Genomic DNA, 26,820 nt, shown 5'->3' on the forward strand with positions numbered 1-26,820 from the left:
CTGGTGATGCGTGGCGATAAAAATATTGCCGCTAACACTACTTACCGATAAATATCGCTATTTGTTGGTAATATGCCCCAATGTCTTTAACTTTGCTTGGTAGGAGTTGGTGTGCAGGCCCTGGTCTTAGGCCAGGCCCTGTCCCCAGACCCCTTTGGGCAGCTAACACCTCATCGCAGGGTCACCTGTCAGTGTGCAGCAACCCACAGCAGAAATTCACCCCCTGCTTCCGCCCTTTTTTAAACATTTCCCAATCTCGCAAAACTATTGTGCGAGCCAACGCCACCCTATGTGCTCCCGTGGGACTGGCTCCTTCAGGACACCCGTGGTATTGCGGTAACCCAAAAATATTTTTGGGACATTTGGCCAGAAGGGCCTCTTCCCCAGTCGTGGTTCGCCTCCCTTGCCACCTTATACCTTATTTTCATTTTCAGGACACGGGGACCAAGTCACTCTGTCCGGAAATAGCAGCCGCATTTCTCTTTGTGTTGTGTTCAGCCAATCAGAGCGTAAGCTAAAGATGAAATAAATGCATAGGGGCAGATTTACAACTTCTGGCGAATCTCTGCTAGTCAGCAGGGATGCGCCAGAAGAGTTGTGACACATGTGACCTGTGCGCCATCACTGATCGGCCACATTTCCAATGTGGTGCACCACGGCACACGGATGGCAGATGCGTGTCGCATCCCAGAGGGGAAAAGGCGGCGCATTGCTGGAGTAGCAAGCGCGACGCAACTCCAGCAAGGCTCAGGGTACCCCTATTCCTAACATGCTGCGTCAATCCTTACGCCTGCTTCAAGCAGGCACAGGGTTTGGTCGCAACATGGCCGTAAAAGTGACTTCGTGAAATCTTGTAGATTTCACTCAGCCACTTTTCGGAGGCGTTCCTGCGCCGGAACGCCCCCCCCCTGTGCCGGAACGCCCACATGTGGCGCTGGGCTTTACAACGTGATGCATCTCCCTAGATGCGTCGCGTTGTAAATAGCCCGCAGCATGGCGCTGGCTTTGTGCCGCCTCTGCGTCACAAAAGTGATGCAGCGGTGGCGCAAATGTGGCGTACGGGGCTTGTAAATCTGCCACTTAGGGTTTATTTTTTGACATAGGTAAGACATACTTTTGACATTCTCAAGGTTGATGGAAGAATAAATGGGTATATAAGTGTCTAAATGGATGATTTTTTTGTGTGTAAAATTGATTGTATAACGGACTGATAAAGTGTATCTTAGTGAATACATGGGTTAGTGAGTAATGTTTAAATATGCAAATATCTGTATCAGTCTCTCACTTTGTTCATGTATACAAGGACGGTGCACCAAATAAGGAGTGCTCATGAGCTCCAATTCATATTTTCAAGTTCTTTTATTAAATTTTCATTTAAAACAAATTCCTCAGCCAACACGTTTCGTTCACATTGAACTTCGTCAGGGCTGAAACAATGTAAAATTACATAGTCAATACAACAAATAATAAACTCGATAAAAAACACCACCTCACAAAGTGCATAGTCATAATAAAACCCTAATTTTATATATATACAAATTAATCCTATAATATATTTAAAATTATGAATCTCAAAAGGAAAAAAGGAATGAGAGAGCACAACACATATCCAAATACAGTTTCATTTTCGTCATATTTCTGCAATTTGTTGGTTCTCTTTATTCACCAGTGAAAACAACAAATCTAAACCAATCATAAATACTTTGTATATAAGTCTAATCTAACACACAAAATTTTAAACAACATAAGACAGAAAGAGAGGGAAAGGTGAAAAAAGAAAAAAGAACTGAGAAAAAAGAGGGGGGAGGAACGAAAAAAGGGGGGGAGGTAAAGGGAGGGGGAAAAAAGGGGGGGGGAGGGTGAAGGAGGAGAAAGAAGAACATCTTCCATTTTGAAAGGATTCCTCACCTATCAACAAGAGGAGAATTTCATGCAGTTTAAACCCATCATTAAGGATTCAAAGCATCGTCATTTCACAATAGGCCACCCAGAGGATGGCGGCCACTAATTAAATAGAGTGGTTAGTCTCCATTCTGTAAGAAAACAAAACCCTACATGAATATCAATTTGCAATGTAATCTAAGAATCAATCCCTAAGAGTGAGTACAACCTCCTCATAGCAAATTCAACCGAGAAACACCCTACTTGAATAAAAAAAGCGAACACTCTTACCTAAAATAAATACCCAAATAGGGTCCCGCAGTGTGATATCTTTGGGAGGATTCAACCTAAATTTTGTCCGCCCGTATCTGTAAGGAAAATAATAAATGTAATATCGTTAAACTCAACTATGGTAGGGGTACGGTCTACAGAGAAACTAGAACTCAACTGTCATATCCTTAGTGTACATACCAGTACAAGCCCACTATGATACATGTGGGAGAAAAGGGAATATAAACGTGTATGGATCCACAAAACCCAAAAGCGATTTACCTTGACCCAAGGGGCCAACGGACTAAGTACGTTAATATACCCCAACGACAAATTTGAACTTTACAGAAAGTATATATATCAAAGGATTGTGGGAGAAATATTCCCGCAATATATTCTAATCATAAGAAACGTCACGATGTAGCCAGCTAAAATATAGGCGAAGCGGAAAAATATATGTCAATGTATATGGAGCCGGACCAAATCCATTCCCGGTTTCTTACATGCTTGTATTTCTTTGGATTTGGTCCCTCCATATCACACTAACATGCACAGACATTTTAAAAAAGCATCCGTGGTCCCCAATCGTGAGCTCTAGGAGAAACTGACAACATCAGCCACAATGACAGGTACCACAAACCGAGAGCCACCATGTCGAGTAACCTCCCCTCCCTCTTCAGGGCTTACAGAGTCGCTAGAAGTGCAGCGGATGAATGAGTCACAAACCGAGCTTGGAACTGCCTTCCTCCGCGTCATAGGTACAATCAATTTTGGCTCGTATGTTGGTGCCGATAAATATCGGCGCCATGTTTGAATACGTAAAATATGGACATTTTTGGGCAGAGTCGAGGTATCTACCAATAGCGATATGTAAAACCCATATCAGAATGGAGTATAATTAAGAATAATGTGTTTATTAAAGTATAATCATGTCCGATATACCCAATTTTTGTGTTTGCCGGTTATAATTTAGTCGCCATTTCGGAGTGGTGGATCCATGTCTCCGATTGCGGTTTTTACAAACCTCATTGTTTTTGCTAATCCCCATCCATGTCATATTAAAAAAAAAATTATTTCAACAGGTAAATATTACCTTCAAGATTAGATCTATATTTATATCATCTAATCTAATAGTATCCGATACACCCAATTTTTGTATTTGCCGGTTATAACTTAGTCGCCATCTTAGAGTGGTGGATCCATGTCTCTAATTGCGGTTTTTACAAGCCTCACTGTTTTTGCTAATCCCCGTCCATGTCATATTAAACATTTTTATTTCAATCAAATAAATACTAACTTTGGGATTAGATCTATATTCATATCATTCACCACGACCTTTTAATAATGATCAAATCCTAGTTAGAAAAGCCTCCTCACCTCCATATATAACAAACTCAAAAAAGAAATTAAAAGAAAAAAAGGTGGAAAAAGAAGAAATTAGAAAAAGAGTACAATAATTGAGGATAGCACAGAATCCTTTCATACTTTCCTATTGACAATTGACAATAACGTAATGTTGAATCATGAATGCACATAATAGGGAGAATAAGTAAAATTGGTCCCCATATTAAAATCATAATTAAATCCATTTCATTTCATTTAAAATGTTAGGTATTTCTAACTTATGATGCACATTAAATGTAATCCATCTCACTGAGCCCAGTGGGAAATATAAATAACTTCTCTAGGCATCATAGAAAGTAATGCATCTCACAATCATTATTATGCCCTTGACTGGTGGCCCTCAGTCGGCAAATCCACTTAGCTTTCTTTTGTCGTAATAGAAGCTCTCTGTTGCCACCACTTTTTGGTGTCGGAATGTGGTCTATTGCATGGAACCAAAATTCAAGATCATCAGGGTGTTCGGTAGTGTAGTGGTTCGTGATGGGATATCTTATGTCCCTTGTTGTAATTGCGCGTCTATGTTCTTGTATCCTCAGTTTTAGGGGGCGTACTGTACTGCCCACGTAAATAGTACCGCATCTACATCCAAGCACGTATACTACATGTGTAGTATTACAATTGATAAAATGATTGATCTTATGATTTTTATTAGAATTGTAACTGAATTCAAAGGTCTTGTTTTTGCCCATAGGGCAAATATTGCACATTCCGCATGTAAAGAAACCTTTTGGTCTATTTGGGAGCCATGTAGGAATGGTTTTCGGAGTTGTAACATAACTAGGGCATAATGTATTTATCAAAGATGTGCCCCTCCTATATGTTACAGAGGGCCTACTTTCAATGTGTTCCTTTAGTCCTGTGATATCCTGCAGTAAGTGCCAATGTTTCCGGAGGATGTTAAAGACCGCACCACTGCGAGTGGTATATTGGGTCACAAATCTGGCTTTGGGATGTTTAATCTCACCCTTCTTTTTGTCTTGTAGTGTATCATCTCTACTCACATTTTTAACTCTTTCCTCTGCTCTTTCAAGTGTTCTCTTGTTATATCCTCTCTTTGTAAATCTATTGACAGTATCCCTAATATTTGCAGTAAAGGTGTCATCTTCACTACAGTTTCGTCGGATTCTTATCATCTCTCCGTATGGAATGTTATTTTTCACAGAGCGAGGGTGTGCACTTGCTGCATGTAATACTGAATTACATGATGTTTCCTTTCTGTACAGAGTACTATTAATCCGACCCCCCTTTACATAAAATTGGATGTCAAGGAAGTTGATGCGATTTTCGTGGTGCATCATAGTAAATTTGATATTGAAGGGATTGTCATTAAGGAAGGTAACATATTGCTCCAGCTGTCCAGTAGTACCAGACCAGAGGCAGATGACATTGTCAATGTACCTCCCCCAGTACACGATGTTGCTGGTCCAGGGGGAGGCACCTCATCCCCAAGCATGCTCCCTCTCAAACCACCCCATGAAGAGGCAGGCATAAGAGGGAGCAAACTTGGATCCCATGGCCGTTCCATGTATCTGTTGGTACCAACAGTTGTCAAATAGGAAAAAGTTATTTGTTAGGATGATTTCAATCATTGAGATTATCATCTCGTTATATTCATATAACCCAGCATCGTCCTTATCCAAAAAAGAACGTATTGCTCTCACCCCATCTTCTCTGTTAATGGAAGTGTAGAGGCTTTCTACATCAAGGGTTACGAAGAGTAACTCATCAGACCACTCAAAATCTAGAAATTTCGTTAGGATATCATTACTATCCCTAACAAATGATGGTAGGTTGGGGACCAGTTTTTGGAGCTTTTGGTCAACAAATTTAGATAGTTTGTCCGTAGGGGAAATGATTCCTGATATAATAGGTCTTCCCGGGGGGAAATCACCCCCCTTATGCACCTTGGGTAGTACATATATACAGGGGAAAGATGGACTATCAACCCTCAGGAATCTGTATTCCTCCTCACTGAGGAGACCCATGTCTCTCCACTCAATGAGCTGTGTATTGATCATAATGATACTTTCAGGGATCGGGTTGTTGCTAATCTTCTTGTAAAACATGTGGTTTTCAACTTGTCTTTTGATCTCTCCCATATAATCTACATGATTCATTATAACAATATTGCCTCCTTTGTCGGCCTCTCTAATGACTATACTCGAGTCATTATTCAACTGTTTGAGTGCCAACCTTTCTGCTGAGATAATATTGTAGTTCATTTTCGGGCTATATTTATTGAGATTTTCCAAATCATATAAATCAGCTGTAACTTTCTCAAAAAAGATGTCGATATTGTGATGGTATGAGTGTGTTGGAACATATTTTCAAAATGGTTTGAGCTCAGTATTGTGGATAAAATTGACACGAAATCGGTTATCACATTTTTAGAGTCTATTTTCTTACAAGAAGGATTTCCTGCTTCTATACTTACTGACAACGGAGTACAATTTAAATCTAAAGAAATGTCGAATTTTCTTACTGTCAATGTTACTCCCTTATATCATTAGATCAGATTAGATTTTATAAAGCGCGTAGTCACCCGTAAGTATCCCAGCGCTAAGATCCGTACATCAGAGGGTCACTGGGGCGAAGGGGGAAGTCAGATCAGGGGAAAAGGTGCGTTTTCAGCCGCTTCCTGAATCGGAGATAGTCTGGTTCCGTTCTTAGGTCGCGGGGTAGTGAATTCCAAAGGCGGGCAGTGTTAACAGAAAAGCGCCGCCCACCCGTACGTACCTTCTTGACTCTGGGGATGGTGATAAGGTATTCCTGATCAGATCGGAGGGCTCTTGGGGCTTTGTAAGGCCTGATAAATTTTCTTAGAATAGGGGGGGCTTTGCTTTGTAGAAGTCTGTGAGACAGACAGAGAGCCTTGAACTTCACCCGCTCTCTCACTGGTAGCCAGTGGAGGAGTTTTAGGGCTGGTTTGGCCGAAGTTCTGGCCGGAGTATTGGTAAGGATCCGAGCCGCGGCGTTCTGGATCCTCTGTAATTTGTCTAGGGTTGCCTCGGGAGCACCTAGGTAGATGGTGTTACTGTAATCCAGCCTTGATAAAATAAGGCCTTGGATTAACAGTTTCTGGGAGGCAGGAGGAAGTAAGGGCAGAATCTTCCTGGTTGATTTAATGAGCCCAAAGCAAATCCCCGCGATTTTTTTTGGCTTGCGTCTTGAAAGACAGATCTTTTTCGAGCCAGATACCCAGGCTTTTAATCTCAGACTTAGGAGCAGGGGGATCACCCATGCAGGGGGGCCAGATGTTCTGCGAGAGGGAGAGCCCCTTCTGGCCGAGGAGGAGAATATCCGTCTTTGAGCCGTTAAGTTTCAAAGACGAGCTATTCATCCATCCTTGTATTTGTGTCAGACAGTTGTATAAATCCGATGGTTCATGGTTTGGGTGAGACAAAGACACCACTAATTGAGTATCATCAGCGTAACTGATGACACTCACTCCGAACGGGTTGACGACCTCCTCCAATGGGGACATGTAGACATTAAATAATGTCGGGCTCAGGGATGAACCCTGGGGCACACCGCATTGGAGGGGGATTTCGGGGGAGCGTGTGTCATTCTCCCAGACCTGAAAGGATCGTTGGCTAAGGAAAGAGGTGAGCCAGGTCAGCGCAGTGCCATCCCCACCGATATTCCTAAATCGATGGATTAGGATCCGGTGGTTAACGGTGTCGAAGGCCGCACTGAGGTCCAGGAGGATCACTGCCACTGATCCTCCCTCGTCCAGAAGTGCTCTGGCTTCTTCCACCGCTGCGAGAAGGGCGATGTCAGTGCCCTGCCCTGGGCGGAATCCGGTCTGCGAGCACCTAAGCAGATTGTTGGTTTCCAGGTACTGCGAAAGTTTTTTGTTCACAAGCTTTTCAGCGATTTTGCTGGTTCCGGGGAGAAGGGAGATTGGCCTATAGTTGGCCAGATCCGAGGGGTCCAGGGAGGGTTTTTTCAGTAGCGCCTTGACGACAGCCGCCTTCCAGCTAGAGGGGACAATTCCCTGTAGCAGTGAGGCATTAATGAGATGGGTAAGAAGAGAGACGATGGTCGGGGCTACTTTCTTAAGGGTGCGTAGCGGGACAGGATCCCTAGAAGAGCCGCTTTTTATGGTTTCTAGCGTGGTTGCGACCTCTTCGGCTGTTACTGGTCCCCATAAGGTTAGACGGGGAGAGGTGGAAATCATGTTGGTCCCTTCTTCCTCGCTGAGATTAGTAGGAGGAATGGAGGCAAGGATTTTCTGAATCTTCTCCTCGAAGAAGTTGGCCAGTTTAAGGCATTTTTCTTCATCTGCTTTGGGGTCTGGCGGAGTTCTTGGTCCGGAGTCAGGAGCTTTAAGTAGTTCTTTTAAAATGATAAAAGTTTCCTTGCTGGAGCAAGCGGAGTTTTTTATCCTTTCCTGGAAAAATATGCTTTTAGTATTGCGAAGGGCATTCTTGTAATTTTTTAAGGAGGTGTGGTAAGCATCCTTCTTAGCGATTGACTTATCCTTCCTCCAGGAGCGCTCCGTTCTTTTACATTCTTTCCGTAAAAGATTGAGCTCCGGAGTGTACCAAGGGGCAGGGCTCACTCTTTTGATTCGCCTGAGGGTGGTGGTTTTGGGGAGAAGTTTGTCCAATGAAGAGGTAAGCCAAGAATTTAACTGATTATCAGCATTGGCTGGGTCTGGGATAGGGGAGGGGAGAGAGTCCCTGAGAATGGTGATCCATTCGTCTGGCACAAGTTTGTGCCAGCGCCGGTCGATGACCCGAGTTTTAGTCTGTTGGGTGGGTGGAATGAGGAAATTCCAAAAAATGGGAATTAAAAAGTGGTCTGTCCAGGGAAGGGGCCGGGGGGAGCTAGTGGTGATGTCCGTGATGTTGGTAAAGACAGGGTCCAGGAGGTGCCCCTTGTCGTGGGTAGGTCCTTCATTGACTAACCGGATATCAAAAGACTTGAGGTCGAGGAGGAGTTCGGACGCCGTTAGATCTGTGGGGTCTGATATGTGCAGATTGAGGTCACCCACGAGAAGGAAGTTGGGAGAAGAGGATGCTATTTGAGAAACAATGTCAACAAGAGCACTAGAGAATTTCCCTGGAGTTCCCGGCGGGCGGTAGATCAGCAGCCCCGAGAGGGAGTGTACAGGGGATATTTGAAGAGCGAAGTGGCAGCTCTCACAGTCTTCAATGTCGGCATTACTGGTTCTACAAGCGAGGTGTTCTCTGTAGATTATCGCAAGGCCACCCCCTCTGCCACGAGGTCTGTGTAGGGTTTGAATTAGGTAGCCAGGGGGTAGTGCGTTGACAATGTCAGCCTCTGACCAAGCAGTAAGCCACGTTTCAGTAAGAAACAAAACGTCCAGACCAAGGTCCTGAATCAACAGGTTAGTTTCATGAGTGTGCTGAGGGAGGGACCGACAATTGAGAAGGCCCATCTGTATTCCAGAGTTACCAGCGGGGATGGTATCAGGGTTACACAGTTCACAATTAATGTAGGGTTTACCTTCTGCTTGGATGTAGCTACACTCCGGATTTTTTTCCGAGTGGAGAGCAAGGAGCATGTCACTCGTGTAGACCAGTCGGTCTTTTGATGGAACGGGCAGAGTAACTGGGCCTGGGTCCGGCTGGGCCCGGACGGGCCCAGACGGGCTTGCCTTAGGCGCGCCTTCGGCGCGTCCGCTGCGCGTACGTGGAAAGCCCATCTTATATAGGTGTAGGGGGCGTGGCCTCGAGCGAGTGGGCGTGGCCACAAGACCGGCTCACTCGCTGATGGCGTCAAAGAGAAATAACAATCCCGCAGCAGCGTATATCTCGGCTGCTCGGGTGAATACAGATAAGAAAAGTGCCCCAAACGGAGTGCAGGCAAGGGAGGGTTGTGGGTTTTAAAAATACAAGTTCTAACACACAATTTTAAAATCACGATGTTTTTCAGCAAAACGCTCCCGGCTGTGCCTCAGGAGTAAGATCTCTGGAGAGCTAGCATTCAGCTCGATTAAGTAGGCGGAGGGGGCGTGGCCTCGAGCGAGTGGGCATGGCCACAAGACCGGCTCACTCGCTGATGGCGTCAAAGAGAAATAACAATCCCGCAGCAGCGTATATCTCGGCTGCTCGGGTGAATACAGATAAGAAAAGTGCCCCAAACGGAGTGCAGGCAAGGGAGGGTTGTGGGTTTTAAAAATACAAGTTCTAACACACAATTTTAAAATCACAATGTTTTTCAGCAAAACGCTCCCGGCTGTGCCGCAGGAGTAAGATCTCTGGAGAGCTAGCATTCAGCTCGATTAAGTAGGCGGAGGGGGCGTGGCCTCGAGCGAGTGGGCGTGGCCACAAGACCGGCTCACTCGCTGATGGCGTCAAAGAGAAATAACAATCCCGCAGCAGCGTATATCTCAGCTGCTCGGGTGAATACAAATAAGAAAAGTGCCCCAAACGGAGTGCAGGCAAGGGAGGGTTGTGGGTTTTAAAAATACAAGTTCTAACACACAATTTTAAAATCACGATGTTTTTCAGCAAAACGCTCCCGGCTGTGCCTCAGGAGTAAGATCTCTGGAGAGCTAGCATTCAGCTCGATTAAGTAGGCGGAGGGGGCGTGGCCTCGAGCGAGTGGGCGTGGCCACAAGACCGGCTCACTCGCTGATGGCGTCAAAGAGAAATAACAATCCCGCAGCAGCGTATATCTTGGCTGCTCGGGTGAATACAGATAAGAAAAGTGCCCCAAACAGAGTGCAGGCAAGGGAGGGTTGTGGGTTTTAAAAATACAAGTTCTAACACACAATTTTAAAATCACAATGTTTTTCAGCAAAACGCTCCCGGCTGTGCCTCAGGAGTAAGATCTCTCTCATCCTTCCTGTAATGGCGTTGTGGAAAGGTTAAATAGAGTTATTAAAGATACCTTGCAGTTATGCAGAAATTCCAAACTATCTTGAGATGATGAACTAAAGAAAATGTGATGGTCTTAAAAAGTTATCCCTCATCCTTCTTTAGGAAAAAGTCCCTTTTATCTCATGCAATGTAGAGTTCCATTCTTTTAAACCAATCCTGGATGGATGAAGCGAAACTGAATTTTGTTTGTAATCTTGATGATGTTAAAAGTACATTGAATAGTTCTCAAGAAAAACCAGATTGTCTTATGATGCCAAACATGGCACCCGTCCATCTGATTTACAAGTTGGTCAGTGGGTTTGTGTTAAAAATCCAAGGAAAGTACCTAAAGGGTTTAACACATTTTCTCAACCTAGGTGAATTTCCAATATTCATCATAACACTGTTACTTTGGACAATGGTGAGACCTGGCATATGAGTCGCCTAGCATTGGCCCGTTCTGTCCTTGATGATTCACCATCATCCTCTCAACATTGTTCATCATCTCCAATTTGGTGTTATGATAATACCTTAGAATCATCCTCTATTCCTTGTGATCCTGTGGTTAATTCTAATGATAATCCTCATGATATTGCTATCTGTAATAGACCTTTATCTAAGGTTCAAACGTCTTTTGGTAGAGTTGTTAAAAGACCTGAAAGATACAATGAATTTATTTGTTATTCAGTTTTATTTTATTTTATTTTTTCAAAAGGGGGAAGATGTGTAGTAGATAGCTAGCTTGTGGTAAGTTGTATTTATTTAATTATATTTGTGGATTCTAGAATTTGGAGTTCTTGTATTATTCTTTATTCTGTGTGAGGCATTTGAGTGTAATCGGTTGTGAAGGCATTATGAATTGACCTGTAACCTTACTGGATGTTATCTGTGGCTTGTCTAATAAAGACAAATGACGTATAATCTAAAAGGTGTTACTACGTTGTTACTACACAGTCTTTGTGAGCGAGGCCCACAGTGTTGTTGTTAACTGTACACCGTTGCATCTGATGGGCGACTTTCAATACCTCTCTTCAGCCTAATGGGTACCCCACTTTGTACACGTCAAGCAATCAGTCTCATCAAATAATGAGGGATCACCGCAAGAGGTCTCGCCGGACCCCTCCTTACTTGATGATACAGAGCGCTCTTCCATGCACAGGCTGCTGCTGCATTACGGTCATCACTGGTAGAAACTCAACATACTGAAAACCGCTTATGATCATCATGCCAGTCACACAGAAGAGCAGCAGTAAATACTTTCACTGGCTCAGCCAAAAGTTTATCCTGCTGTCATTTTGACAAGTTAGCTGCCCACCGGATACTTCTGGCCTAGCGTGCTCAGAGCTTTTGCATATGCCATGCTCAACCACTTTACTGCGCAAACCAAGAAGCAGCTAGGAGAGAAGTAAGCAGCAGATGTGCAGCCTTGGAAGCCCCCAGAGGAACAATAGTAAATGCAGCTGCACCAACTAATGACCATCCACAATTGAACCAGAGAAAGTAGCCAGCCATCATTGTTGAGCTTCTGCATAGCACTATCAATAAACCCCCACGTGTATGCAACTGGGCAGATGAGCTAGTGCCCGGGTTGGGCTCAAAGGCCACTTTGATATAATCTTAATTCCTTTTACAGTCGTAGGGCTCGATTCACAGAACTAATTTAAGACAAAATCCTAAACTTACTACCATTTTCGTATTCACAGAAGGCACTTACTCCAAAGTCCTAACTTTACTACTACTAAACTGAGAAAAATCCTAATTGTAAGACTTTCGGTATTCACAGAAGGCATTTAGGAGTCCTAAAGTTAGGAGTCCTAACTTTACTACTACTAAATTGAGAAAAATCCTAATTTTAAGACTTTTGGTATTCACAGAAGGCATTTAGGAGTCCTAAAGTTAGGAGTCCTAACTTTACTACTACTAAATTGAGACAAATCCTAACTTTAAGACTTTCGGTATTCACAGAAGGAATTTGGGATTCCTAAAGTTAGGATTCCTACCTTCTGTGAATACCGAAATGAGTAAGTGTCTTCTGTGAATACCAACATGAGTAAGTGCCTTCTGTGAATACCAAAATGGTAGTAAGTTTAGGATTTTGTCTTAAGTTAGTTCTGTGAATCGGGCCCATAGTATCTGCCTCAAAAGATGGCCAATTGCAAAAGCACAGATCCTGAATAATCAAAGATGGACACTTGATCAACATGTTCAATAGCAGTAGCTCCACATATTTGTATAAGCACCATAGCCCTATGGTCCCGAATGATCTGGAGTTTACTTCCAACACCTCCAAAAAGTTATCTTATTTACACCTACTTATCAGTCAAGGGGCCAACAAGATATCCTAAATAGAGCCAACATGATAAAAGTGAATAGAACATTACCAGGTCTATCGGATGTAACATCGCACAATTTGTACAGGGTAGCTTTTATCTCCAATCCCTGCCTTAGTGGATAAACGAGGAACAACCATAACATGGAGGTCTGACACCGCTTTGGCAGAAGCAATACTGGTGTAAAAGGAGACCATGTTTAGATGCGGCATTCTCATTAAAGAAGGGAAACTGGAACCTTATTCATATTTGAAAACCCCCTATAACGAAGCCGGGCTCCTGACCCATATTCACATCCAAGTTCAATACTGAGATTGGCTTGTGAACGAGGTGGACAACTGAGCAAGATTAGCCAAGTTTTATTATAACCGTGCGTACAATTGAGGCTGATGATGCACTACCACCGCCTACAGTCAATCCACAAGATATAGGGTTGCGTAATGCCATGGTCCACCAGTTTATGAGCATAGTATATTACCTTCCACGGCCTGTGACTACCACTCAGCATTACCAACCCGGCAGCAGCAGATACATGCATAGGAATGGGAATGGGAAGCCGCTCACACTGGGAGCGGGTCTGGATGGATATTAAGGGGCATATTAACAACAAGTAGCGATAATTATCGCTAAATAGGCTTAGCGACGATTTTTTTATCGCTGCCTATCGCTGGATATGTTAGCAAAGAAAACATGCTATTAGCAACGTTTTTCTCCATTGTGCTACAATATCGCGGCGAAATGCGTGAATATCGCTGATAATACAGCGATATTCACGCATTAGCGACGAAATGCTCTTAGCCATGTTATCCACCTCCCATTGTATAATATGGCTAAGAACTGGTCTGAGCAGGCGTCGGTTTTTGGCGATAGCGGGAATATTTCCATCGCTATGCCTGCGACGTTAGCGACTGCTTTCAGTCGCTAACAGGTTGGGTACGCCCACTTTGCATGTTAATAGCGATAAATATCGCTGACATGCAAAGCGGGACCCAAACCGCTAGCTATCGCCTAAAAGCTGTCGCTAACATCAGTTAGCGACAGCTTGCTAATAGAGCGATAGAATTATCGTCGCTAAGCGGCTGAAAACGGCCGCTAAACCGGCGATAATTGCCTATCGCCACCCTTGGTAATATGCCCCTAAGTTCGAACAAATCTAGCAAAACACAACAACTCAAAAAACATGCCATGGTTCAACCACATTGCAAGGTCTTTAGTTAGCATAGGATGTCAGAAGTTTTGAACGAATCCATAGAAGAGGATTCATTCTACACTGGAAGTAATTAAAGACAAGTCCTGGTCACAAGTGTTCAATTTGCAGGGAGGTAGGCTCTTTTTACTGTTCCAGGAAACCAAACCTGCCCTCCTCTGCGGCAAGAGTCTGGACAAGGTTTACCCTGGAATAAAGAGAAATGTATTGATAAATTCAAGCTACACTCTTTACGAACGTACACGAGGACTTGGTCAGATAAAAATCAGACTACTGCTTGCAATGCCCTTAAGGTGGTGATGAAATGGGATTGCACTTTATGCCATTATGCTCTTATTCCTTTACAGCCAGGAGACTCTACCTACACCCGCACAATACATTTTAGACAGATATTTGACTAAGCACATCTGTATTTTAGAAGAAAAGCAAGGTAACTTCATTAGGACAGAGGAACCAATCAACTAATTGTAGAATTGGGTTTATATATCAAATCTCACCCACCTATACTTGCATCTGAGGGTTAATGGGTCCTGGAGTCAGGAGGGATTGGCATACACTGTTGGGTATTTGGAGTATAATGTATCCATATGTCAACATCTAATAGTAAAATGACAGCGTAGATATTGCATTGAGATGGCAGGAGAGATTGACTTATTTTCATACAGTAATTGACTATTTTTATTTATGCATATTATTCGATTGCTTTTACTTTTTTTTAAATGGTAGTTTTCTGAAATGTGATAGGACAATAGAATTTGTACAGGTGTTGTTTTATTTTTCTTGAATCGTGTGTGTTATATTGTATGGTCTACTATTGTAAGCCGAATCAATACAATGTTTACGTTTGACGGATAGATCTAAGAGACGTGATAACTATCATGAAAGCAACTTCCCAAGAAAGGAACTGCAAAGGGTGTGAATAAAGTGGCTCGAAAGAAGGGAGGCTCCCTAAGTCTAATAAAGACAATATAGAGATTTCAGGCTGGTGCTGGAGGTACCTTTGGTGGAATTATGAGGCATATTATCAAGGACCCGTGTTAAAATTATCGCCGTTTTATCGGCAGGAAACAGCCGATAAATCGGGGATAATGGGCTTGATAATACGCCCTTGTTAATTCCCATAGGAGCCCATGTTCTGAGGTTAACATGGGCTTCTATGGGAATTAACAAGGACGTATTATCAAGCCCATTATCGCCGTTTTATCGGCAGTTTCCTGCCGATAAAACAGCGATCATTTTAACACTGTGAAGCAGGTTCAATAATAACAGGAGATGGGATCACTGACATAATATCGAGGGACATAATATCTACTATCAAAAATATCGGCGACAAAATATCGACAGACAGAATATCGAGTTTGTATCTACAAACAGGTAAGTACAAAAATATCGAGTAAAAAATATCGTTTACAAAAATATAGGGACAGATTTATAAGCCCCATGCGCCACGTTTACGCCGCTGTTGCATCACGCAAGGCGGCGTAAACGTGGCGCATCCCTACGAGGCATTTACAACGTGACGCATCTATGGAGATGCGTCACGGTGTAAGGCCCTGCGCCACATGAAACCTGCGTCAGGTTTCGTGTAGGCATTCCGGTGCAGGGGGGGCGTTCCGTCGCAGGAACGCCCCTGAAAAGTGACTCAGTGAAATCTACAAGATTTCACTGAGTCACTTTCCCAACGCTGATGCGTCAAAACCCTGCGCCTGCTTGAAGCAGGCGTAAGGCTTGACGCACCACATTAAAGATAGGGCAAGTTGGAACAGTGATGGAGTTGCGTGCCGCTCGCAACACAACTTCAGCACTGCGCCAACTTTATGCCCAAGATGCGACACGCGTCTGTTCATTCCTGCGCCATGATGCGCCGCATTGTAAATGCGGCGCATCATGGGTGGCGCAAGGATAAATCTTTCCTGGCGCATCTCTGCCGATTTGCAGAGATGCGTCAGGCAACGTAAATCTGCCTCTTAGTTTATAAAAATATCGACTTTATTAAAAACAGTGTTAAATTAAATTAATATTAAAAATTAATTACTAAAATATACTTAAAAATACTTAAATTAACTTATAATAATTAAATACTTAATGAAAGTTACAATCATATTTGTTAAAACATATATATATATATATATATATAGTAACATAATATAATTAAATAATATCCAATATTATTACCGTACAATAGCGGAAGTGTAAAAATTACTATTCCCACTCCAGTGGGTGCAACAGTAGGGAAAGCGTTGGATAGAGTAGGGGTAAAAATTACTATTCCAACTCCAAAGAGTGCAACAGTAGGGAAAGCATTGGATAGCGTAGGGGTAAAAATTACTATTCCCACTTCAAATAGTGCAACAGTAGGGAAAGCGTTGGATAGCGTAGGTGTTACAATTACTATTCCCACTCCAAAGAGTGCAACAGTAGGGAAAGCGTTGGATAGCGTAGGGGTAAAAATTACTATTCCCACTCCAGTGGGTGCAAGACTAGGGAAAGCGTTGGATAGCGTAGAGGTAAAAATTACTATTCCCACTCCAGTGGGTGCAACAGTGGGGAAAGCGTTGGATAGCGTAGGGGTAAAAATTACTATTCTCACTCCAGTGAGTGCAACAGTAGGGAAAGCGTTGGTTAGCGTAGAGGTAAAAATTACTATTCCAACTCCAAAGAGTGCAACAGTAGGGAAAGCATTGGATAGCGTAGGTGTAAAAATTACTATTCCCACTCCAAATAGTGCATCAGTAGGGAAAGCGTTGGATAGTGTAGGGGTTAAAATGACTATCCCACTCCAATGGGTGCAAAAGTCGGGGAAAGCGTTGGATAGCGTAGGGGTGAAAATTACTATTCCTGACGCTAATTCCACTTAGGAGTCCTGATTGGCATTAGCGTCAGAGTAGTAGAACGAAGAATTTGAAAGCCGTGGCATTAGTGGGGCAACGCCCCAGCGCCCTCAATGGACGCACCGCCACTGTGGCAACCCCTACAAGTAATTATATTGTAGTGTGTTATCTAGGAAACCTGAATCGATATTCCTATTTTATGCCCTTGTCCGGTTATAATCAATAATATCCATACAACGGCATAATATTCATATCCATAATTCAGTCGTAGCACATGCTGTCACATTAAGCAAGGCTACTTCTCCGGCCCCCTAGTAAGCACACTGAGTTCTCTAAACAAAACCAAGCCTCCAGCAACCTGGGAAATCCCCCTTGCCTTTGTTTTGATTTCGTCCTAGAACTCCAGTAAAGCACTGTAAGAACGGCCAGTTCTTAGTGACATCTTTATTGACGTCTTATGTCCAACCTTACGTCAAACCCAGGCACCTTTCAGGTATAAATATACCAACGTTGCCTTAAGCAAACACACAGTGGTAATTCTGGAGCAGAGCAGCTATCTACTTCCGAGAGCCCAGCTGATGCGAGAGCCCACGGACGCTGCCCCTCCTCCTTGACGCGCTGAGAAAGACGCTGTCTTTTCTCCGGCCGAGAAATCCAGCTCCGGCGTTTCCAGCCTACCCTTGCGGGTTGCTGGGATATCGAGTCCTGAGAGAGAGATACCAGACCTCCTGCTTTCTATTACCCAGGTACGGAACTGACTAAACCCTTACAGAGAATTCTTGAGTCAGATTCTTGGCAAAACAAACTTAACTTAAACTGCTACTTACTTACTCCCTCCCACGTATTAGGCTTAGGTCAGGTACACCGGGGTAGGCGTAGTTTGAAGCACCAATTGAGTACGATTAGTCAATGTATATATGTATGTATCTATTTTATCTATTTTAAAGTATCATATGGCTAAGAAACCATATCAATGTTTTTACAGTATTATTTTATAATCCTCCTTTTACTGTACGCACTTTACTTTACCATGAGTATTACAATCGTGGCAATTCCTTTCTCTTGTATGAGGAAGAAGACTGCTCAATAAATAACACCTTTTATTGAAAACGCCCGTCTCTCTTTTCTCTGTATTCTGGGGAAACTAAGTACGCACATTTGGCTGAGTGAAATAGCTGTCTTTTATTTTCACATGACTCTAGAGATACACTCTTATTCAGGGAGAGCAAAGTTGTCATGTTTTATGGTTGTCAGAAGCTAATCCCTTCTTGGCTATCCAGGGAGGTTAAACTCCTCCTCGTTTATTCGAGAAAGATTCTAGTGACCTCTGAGCTAGCTGGCAAACCTTAAGTCTAATATAGTCAGTAGAGACCTAGATAACCTCAGTCCTACGTCTACACTGCTGAATATATTATTCCAATGCGCAGAGCCTATTGGGAATATAGGAACTACACTACATGGCGCCCAATGTTTGGTAAGGCGAGAAATCTAACGCAAGACGTTAGAGTAACTCAGTCGTGCTTTTTCACACAGACCCTTTTCCCGTAAATACTCCAAAAGACGTCTGGAGTGGGTAAAAGGTTAAAAATCCGCCGGAACTTAGTAGGAAGAGATTTCTATGTATAGTTTTTGGTTTATTCAACGTTGAAGGATACGGTGTTCCAAAATATTGTGCACCTAATCTTTGTTTCCTTGGAAACCTGCTCTGCAAACTTTCATTAAAACAATGTCAACTAACAGCGACAACAACGAAACCGGTGAAACTGCAGTAGATGCAAATCAACGCGGATTTCGATGTTACAGGGTTTAATGAAAATTAACCGGGTGCAATTATCATCCCGGAAAACATAAGAAAAACTATAACTCTTAAACTTATAGAAAATGCACTGACATCGAGAGGTGGTACAGTCATATTCGTAATTGAGGCACATGAATATCGGCAGACAGAGGTATTCTATTCATGGATAAACTTTCCAGCAGCAAAAGCTGTCACACACGAATTCCCCTATTACAAAATAGAGGAACCTCCGGAAGAGTACACCCCTTTCGAGGAGGTGGAAATCCCATTAAAATACCAAGAGCACCTGCTCTGGTTTAAAGGCGCCTCTAAAACATAATAATCACATCACCAGGCTCGGTCCACTAGGTAGACCAGTAGCAACGTGGCCGGTTCTAGCCAGCCACACACAACATCCAGACATTGAAAAAATGTCAAGTGAAGAACTCTTAGTTAAAATAAAAGAATTAACACAGGCATATAGAGAGTTGGTTCAATTGGCAACGGAGGATATAACATTCCTCCAGAAATTGAAAGAAACAGATATAGCAGAACAACCATTTGAACTTGTCAGAATCATAGAAAAATCCTATGAAGAACTAGGAAGAGATAGTTTGGGTGGGAAACCAGTAAAACCCCAACTAACTGAAAATCCAGAAAAAATATTTATTAAAAATAATCTAAACACTCCAAAAAAGAGCTGGGATGGAAATAAACAATCCACTCCCAAAGAAAAAAAGATTCCAGTCCAGAGGAAGGGCTCCGCGGCGGAGAGAAAGATCTCCGGACCAAGGACACAAGTCTTCCCAGAGGGAGCCCTCTGAGAAAAGATACAACCTTAGAAATAGGGATAATATAAAGAAACCTGATAGATATCAAGATATTGATACACGTCCCTCTCGATCTTTTCAGACTTCCTCGCAGAAATCGGAAAGAAGAGGACGGTCAGAACAAAGGGAAGAGCACGTCAAGTCCAAAGACAAGGAACCTGCTCATCAAAGTAAAAAATTACAATTTCCAAGAAAAAAGGTAGCCAGCATTAAAATAGTCAAACATGCCGAGGATACTGAGGACACAGCTGAAAAACGGAGAGTGGGCCCAGACAGCGCTAGACAGCGCAGCAGAAGTGACCATAGCTCGCAAGATCCTGATGAATCATCTGGAGAATGTGGACACGAATGAATACATTCAAGTGGAAACTGCAGACAGCAGAGTTAGCAAACCTCATAAAATATATGAGATAACATTACGTATAGAGGGAGATAAGACTAGGAAAATAAGGGGTCTATTTTGGGATAACCTTTCCAAAGGCTATGACATCCTTTTAGCTGAAAAAGACTGGCCACCAGAGTTTGTCAGGGAGTGCCCTCATGGCGAAGAAATGATTATGCCTGCCTTCTCAAATCACATTCCAATTCATAAAAAATATACACTTGCAAGAAAGTGGGCAGTAGCCCAAGCTCCTGCAATATATAAAACTCATGTAGGATGGGATGAGGACTCTCCTCCTCACAAAATCCAATTAAAATGTCAACCAACTGCACAAAGGCAGTACCCAATTAAGCAAGAAGCTAAAAAACAGGTCAGGGAGATCTTAGATCAACTTGAATACCAGGGGGTGATTGAAACATGCACCTCACAAATGAACAATCCTTTGTTTCCTGTCTCCAAGCCAGACGATTCATATCGTCTAGTTTTGGACTACAGACACCTTAACTAATGTTGCAAAACATTTGCAGTACAAAACTCACACAGTGCAGCACTAATGAATAACATCGTGTGCAAAAAATACAAAACACCATTAGACATCTCTAATGGATTCTTTTGTCAAAACATTGCACCTGAAAGCAGGTATTTGACCGCTTTCTCAATAATGGGCTCGCAGGAAAATTTCTGTCGACTCCCACAGGGGTTCAAGAACAGCCCAGGATTATTCTCAGCAAGAGTAACAGAGTTACTACAAATATATGATGATGAAGCATTATCTTATGTCGATGACATCTATCTGACAGATGATGACTTGGATACTCACCTGAAAAGAGTAAACACCATAATACTTGGGTTTGCTGCAGAGGGTTACAAATTCAACTTTAAAAAGTCCCGAATTGCCCATCTAACAGTCCTGTTTTTAGGATATGAATTATCAAGTGAAGGCAAAAGCCTGGCAGACAATTTCTTAGAGAAGTGTGCTGTACTCCAAGCACCAAAAACGCTGAGGAACTTACAATCAATACTAGGTTTCCTGAATTTCGGAAGAACTTACATTCTAAATTATGCAGAGAGGGTTAAACCTCTCTATGAATTAATAAAACCTGATTTTAAACCAATCAATTGGACTCAAAAACACACAGAAATTTTTAGATCATTGCAAACAGACATGTTGGCAAAAACAAAATTGCAAACTCGCGATAATACACGCGACCTTGTAATCCGAGTCATCCCAGGAAGATGCGGATTCACGTACCTGACCTCTAATGAGGGGAAAAGGTACCAATAGCGTACAAATCACACTTGTACTCACAAGCTGAAAAATCATTCAATCTTGCGAAAAATTTTGTAAATGCGGTTCAAACAGCTGTAGCAAAAGAAAGCGCCCAGGCCCAAGGCAGACGGATTACTGTTTTAAAAGCAGAATCAGCCTTCGAGGCATTAACAAGCCCATGTAATTTAACTACCGTGGCATTAGATCCAAAATGGATACAATGGGAAAATTCTCTTGCTACAGAAAAAGTGAAATACTATTTTGATCCGGAAATGAAAAAATTGAGATTTCTAACATATGAAAAAGAATATCCTCTGCCTAACGACATTCTGCCTATAAAACAGTACGCCTGTGTAATATATACAGACGGATATGCACAACCCTCAGTTTGGGGAAAACAAACTTATAAGGCTACGTGCGAGGTTGTTAAATGCCGGTGGCGCGGATGTAAATTGATGCCACTGGTAACAATATCACAATCTGTAAAAGACAATTCAGGTCAACAAACTGAATTAATAGCTTTAAAAATGGCGCTCGACATTGCCGATCGCGAATTCCCGACACTAATAGTGTGTGATTCGCATTCCTGCGTCAAATCATACAATAATGACTTGCAGAAATGGGTTCAAAACGGTTACAAAGATGACACAATCAAGCAAAAATCGCTTTGGGAACAAGTAGTTCTTTTACAGAAAGAACTACAAAAGACTCAAGTGATACATACACTGAGTCATCAGCGTGATGGCGTTCACGCTGCAGGGAATTCATTGGCTGAGACAGCCACAGCGGAAGCAACTAATCCGGCTTCCGTAGCCACAAAAAAGCATTCAGAAAAATACATAGACGGGGAAACCGTGCTGGCGGTAAAAACGTCTTCAAAAGGCGACTGTGCAGCATTACCCGTGAACTCAATTATACATACATAATCGATGCAAACTCCGTTCCTTTTGCTCGAATCCCTGGAGTGGGGGATAGAGTGATTCCAAACACGAACAGGAGAATCTTCTTAATACAAGAAGCACACATGGGATTAGGTCTAAGGCATCAGATGATCAAAGAATATCTGACAGAATTACAATCAGAATACTGGTGGCCGGGAATGAACGTGGATAATCACAAATTTGCAAAAAATTGTGAAAACTGCAACACAGATCGCAGTGGCGAACCGGCCGAAGTAGTGCCAGAACACCTAATAGAAAGCATAAGGCGATCTATACGCATGATTAAACAGGAAGCATGCGTCCCAATGTATATTATTTAAGACTAGATTCACTTAAAATGTAGACACCAGCGCTCGGCTGACGCCAGAACTGTTATAAAAGATTTGCGAGTCTATATCGGCACATACGCAATTGGCATGCTACATTCTGACCAGGGTCCTGCTTTTAGCTCTCGAGCTTATAAGGAGGCCATGACCAGCATGGTCATTGCATTGCGGTACTCTTGTCACTTCCGTCCTGAGGGAAACGGGATTGTGGAAAGAAACAAACCGAGACATAAAGCAATCTATAACGGCGAGGGTATTAGGTACGGGTGATGGGTGGGTCAAACATTTAACAAGTGTCCAATGTAGTCTTAATAATCTGTCAGGAAATTCTCTAAAAGGTTTCAGTCCGTATGAACTATTGTTCGGGACTAGAATGCATATTCAGGACCTCGATAGTCAGACTTCAGTAGTAGAAGAAAAATGCTTTGATCAAAGATCGTTTGGCTATTTTACAGGACTTAAATGAAACAAGAAAAGACCTGAGCAACATAAAGCTAAAACAGCAGCCAACAGCCACTGAAGAGAAACCACCTGTCCCAGCAAGGCCTGTCTGGATTCCAAAGATTGGGGATCTGGTCAGAGAGAAGATCGCGGTGAAGAAGGAATTTGGGCCTTTTTACAGAAAAACAGTACCTGTCTTAGCTGTCAACGGAACAAGATCAGTTGTACTACCGCCCCTTGCTGGTAAAAAGGAGAACCGAGTTGTATCCATCGACCAGGTAAAACCACAATCATGTGGCCAATAATAAGTAGTAGGCCCCGTGGACGCCCAAGAAATAACAGAACACCAAAGTTTGCTACAATATAAGAGGTTCAAACTGAGAGACTAATCACATTTGATAAACCTGCAGTGAATAAAAAAGGACTATGCAATAATGCCATGGAACTTGTACCTCTTGAAACCCAAATTGAAACAGTTCATCAAGAAACACCTGTCTACAACGATGTAGCCACAGACTATGCTAATGAAACAAAGAAAATTCCAAAAGCAAATAAAAATCCGGAAGCGATTCCAACAATTGACAGAACTGCATCTGGCTACTTCATCAATTTCGATGACTTTTCTGAGGATCCAAGCGAGCCTGAAGAACAGCCAACAACCAAATCTTTTAAAAACAAAGTAACAGAACTCTTTCATCAGCTCAAAGAAACCTATCTGATTTCTCCATGGATTGAATTTTGGATTGTGTTAGGTGTACTTTTCCTCCTACTTTGGCTCATCATGGTACTTTGTTTGGGAAAATTCATTGAGGGAAAATACAGTACAATGGACACAGCAAGTCAGAACATCAACTTGGTCCTAAAGCCACACAAGTCATCTCACATTGAGAAAAGAGAACTATCATCCGTGAATGTCACAGCCAATCCAATACCCGGTGGGGTAGCTTGGGACAAAACAGATTACGATATTTATGGCCCGGTCGAGCTCTTGAAGTATCCACACCAGTTCAAAATTTCATTGAGTGACTTTGTAAAACCAAGCACATTCTCTGATGATTGGGACTTTGAAATTATTAATGATATGATGTCAGATTTAGTAATGTCAGCAAAATTTACAGAACATGATTACTTGCAGGGTTCATCTAATTATGACGAATTGTACTGCTACAACCACTTTGCGCATCACTATTTGCATAAATCTGCTCAACCTAGAAATGTTTTAAATTATAATCAATGGGAACATTGTGCAACTCCACCAAAAGGTAGTTCAAAAACATTTTATGAGAAATTTCCATACTTCTCAGGGTTTAACACAAGTGAAGCAGAAGCCTTTTATTTCAAAAGGTTAAATAAGACAGGAATGAAAACAATGCTGACAAACACTAAATTAATCTATTCACAAGCATTTTATGAAAAAATGACTACATTTGGTTTTGATTTTTGGAAAAACAATATTGAAACAAAAACAATCTGGGGTACCAACGATTGGCAGGTCCAAGGTATAGAATCATTATTTAGAGCCTGCATGATCCCAGAACAAATTATATTCTTGAATGATACCATTCAACAGACAACCTGTCTTGGCCTAGCCAAAATTAAAGACTTAAATAAACCGTCTATTCCAAAGCCAACACCTGACAATAATAGCACTACAGATGTTGAGATAGACGTATCCCATATTTTTAACCAAAACAGAACACATCCTGATTGGAAAAAATGGTTGATCTGGCCCACAGACACAAATAACTGTCAAGATAGATTCCTGAACAAAATACAGGGGTTCAAATTGACCAGGCCAGACCCTAGATACTCCCAGAGACAACATCCAGGGATAGTTACAACATACAGTGTAGGAAAACTCTGCCTCAATGGCTACAGAAATCCACACTGGCAGAAATTAAGCAACACTTGACTTTACTTAAGGATGGTGCTGACTTGCGTGATTTCATAATGGGACCACGCAAACAGCGTCAAAAATGTTTCATAGCGTCCGGTATATATGCAGCTTACAACGAAGCTTGGAAAGTAATGCAAATTGAAACAGCAGAGAAAATACGGGAAATTGACCGTATTAATTTGGAAAAATCACTTTCTGTTGTGGATAATGGGTTAATGACTCTGTCTTCCAGAATATATTCACTGGACAGTATTGTATCATCTGCTATAGATATAATAGAGCAGGACTTACTAATGTTACAACACGGTCAGTCCCAATTACGTTCTATTGTACAGCTTGGCTGGACGTTACAAAATCTGCGTTCAGGCTACGTGCCTTGGCGTTTAATCAACACAACGTCATTATTCTCTATCTTTAACCTTACTGATACACAAATCAGCTTGGCACAGAAAGGAGCGGAATATACAATTCTGAGCATTGAAAAACTTGAGAGATTACCATTGACAATGTCAGAACGACCTGTCATTGAATGGATAATACACGGAATAATAACTATTCCGATAACAACTTTCAAATTTGAATTCTGTCAAGAATATATACCAGCAGGTCAGTATGAAAGGTTGGGTAAAGGGTGCATTAAGTCATCATGGAAATTACCTTACACACACACATGTTATAGTGAAAAGGAACAGAATGTATTTCTTAGTGGTAATAATTGTAAAAGATCACTAAGTGGTACACTTCTGTGTCAAGGTATTAACCTGCATGGGGCCTGTGAGGGGACTTCAAATAACCTTTCATGTCACCAGCATGGCACACCTGCAACTCGAATAGAGCCATTCTTTAGACGGCTTTCTAACGGGAGCTACATTCTAATAGTGGACCACAGATGTTGTGGCATGGTGCCAGGAAAAGCTTATCTAGTTAGCGTTAGTTCCATGGTCACTTGCTGTATGCAAGTATTGTTTCCAAACAGCACTCCAGACAGGGAGGAAAACATTTGGCCATTTTTGAATATCTCTTCTATTCGAATTGATACTTTAAGCAGAATAAAGTCTGTCCTTTTGCAGACAACTGTGCCCTTGACGTCATCAAAAGAAACGTATGATCTGCAAGTCGCAAAGACAACGGCAGAGATACATAGCCTTTTATCAGCAAATTGCCCCTACATTTCGCGGAAATGTTAAGCCAAATCCTAAATATGTCCGATACTGGCGGTATCCCACATGTATTTAAGACAATTTTTTCGGGACTGTTAACACCCTTCACAACAGTTCTGGGCATTTTTCCTAATTTTGTCCATTCTGTTTTTGGTGGCCTACCACTCCTGTTGGGACTCGTAGCAGGCATTTTATTTTTGATTCTCCTGCTTCGTTATGGCAAGCCAAAACTCAGACAAGACTGCAGCAACAATGGAAGAAACAATCCTAGCTATACGCTATCGGGACCGCATAACTAAAGTCCTTGGATTAGCCCGGCTAAGGGATCTGAATATGACCTGGTTTCTTTCATTCAGACCCATCTGGCCGAACTGTATCTTACCGGTGCTACGATGTATGCTATGCGGAGAAGAATGCGTGTTGGACGTCTGTCTTACACTACAATCAGAAGTACCATTGGATACAGATACTTTGCTAAGTCCTGTAACGGCTCATGCATCGTGTTGTCCCCAGCGGTTACCCATCCTGATGACGGCATTCGTTGAGACTTCACCACTGCGATTAAAGGGTAGTGAAGTACGAGATGAGAGCAACATCACCCAGGTACGACCTTCTGTGAGCACTGCTGATCCTGTCATCGATGATAGCAATCATGCTCATGACTGCACAGTTGCGGCATTTTCCAACTTGGTCGAACTTTCACCTGAAGCGGTAAACTGCTTTTTTGAAAGTCTGTCTGAAATGATGTTTTCCCCCGAACAAAAAGAATAACTTTTAAGCAAACTAGTACACAGCGTTCCATGAACTCTGAATTCGGCCTTCGGCTTTGATAAACAAAAGCTACTGAACATATTTAGAACTATATATTTTTTTCTCTCCCCCCTGAAAGCAAACTTTTTTTTTCCCGATTCCAAAATATTTACCTTTTTTTTGGCACATGTACTCTGCTTGAAGTAGAACTATTCTTAGAGAACAGAGCTTCTATTTTAGGAACTCTAAAGACAATATATCACGTCTAGCACATTTACAGCAACTGTATT

The 26,820-nt window shown here is 42.3% G+C and overlaps 1 long non-coding RNA gene across 1 annotated transcript in view; it reads right to left on the bottom strand.

The window, feature by feature from the left end:
- Positions 1 to 1,353: 1,353 nt before the first annotated feature.
- Positions 1,354 to 26,820, bottom strand: part of LOC144801241 (uncharacterized) — a 62,068-nt gene continuing 36,601 nt past the window's right edge. Inside the window, exons 2-4 of the long non-coding RNA XR_013605101.1 lie at positions 2,173 to 2,249; positions 1,909 to 2,033; positions 1,354 to 1,427 (exon numbers count right to left, since the gene is read on the bottom strand). This is a non-coding gene — a long non-coding RNA (uncharacterized LOC144801241). The remainder of the gene's footprint in view (positions 1,428 to 1,908; positions 2,034 to 2,172; positions 2,250 to 26,820) is intronic.

This window comes from Lissotriton helveticus, chromosome 1_2 (genome assembly GCF_964261635.1).
Source record: "Lissotriton helveticus chromosome 1_2, aLisHel1.1, whole genome shotgun sequence".
Taxonomy (NCBI): Eukaryota; Metazoa; Chordata; class Amphibia; order Caudata; family Salamandridae; genus Lissotriton; species Lissotriton helveticus.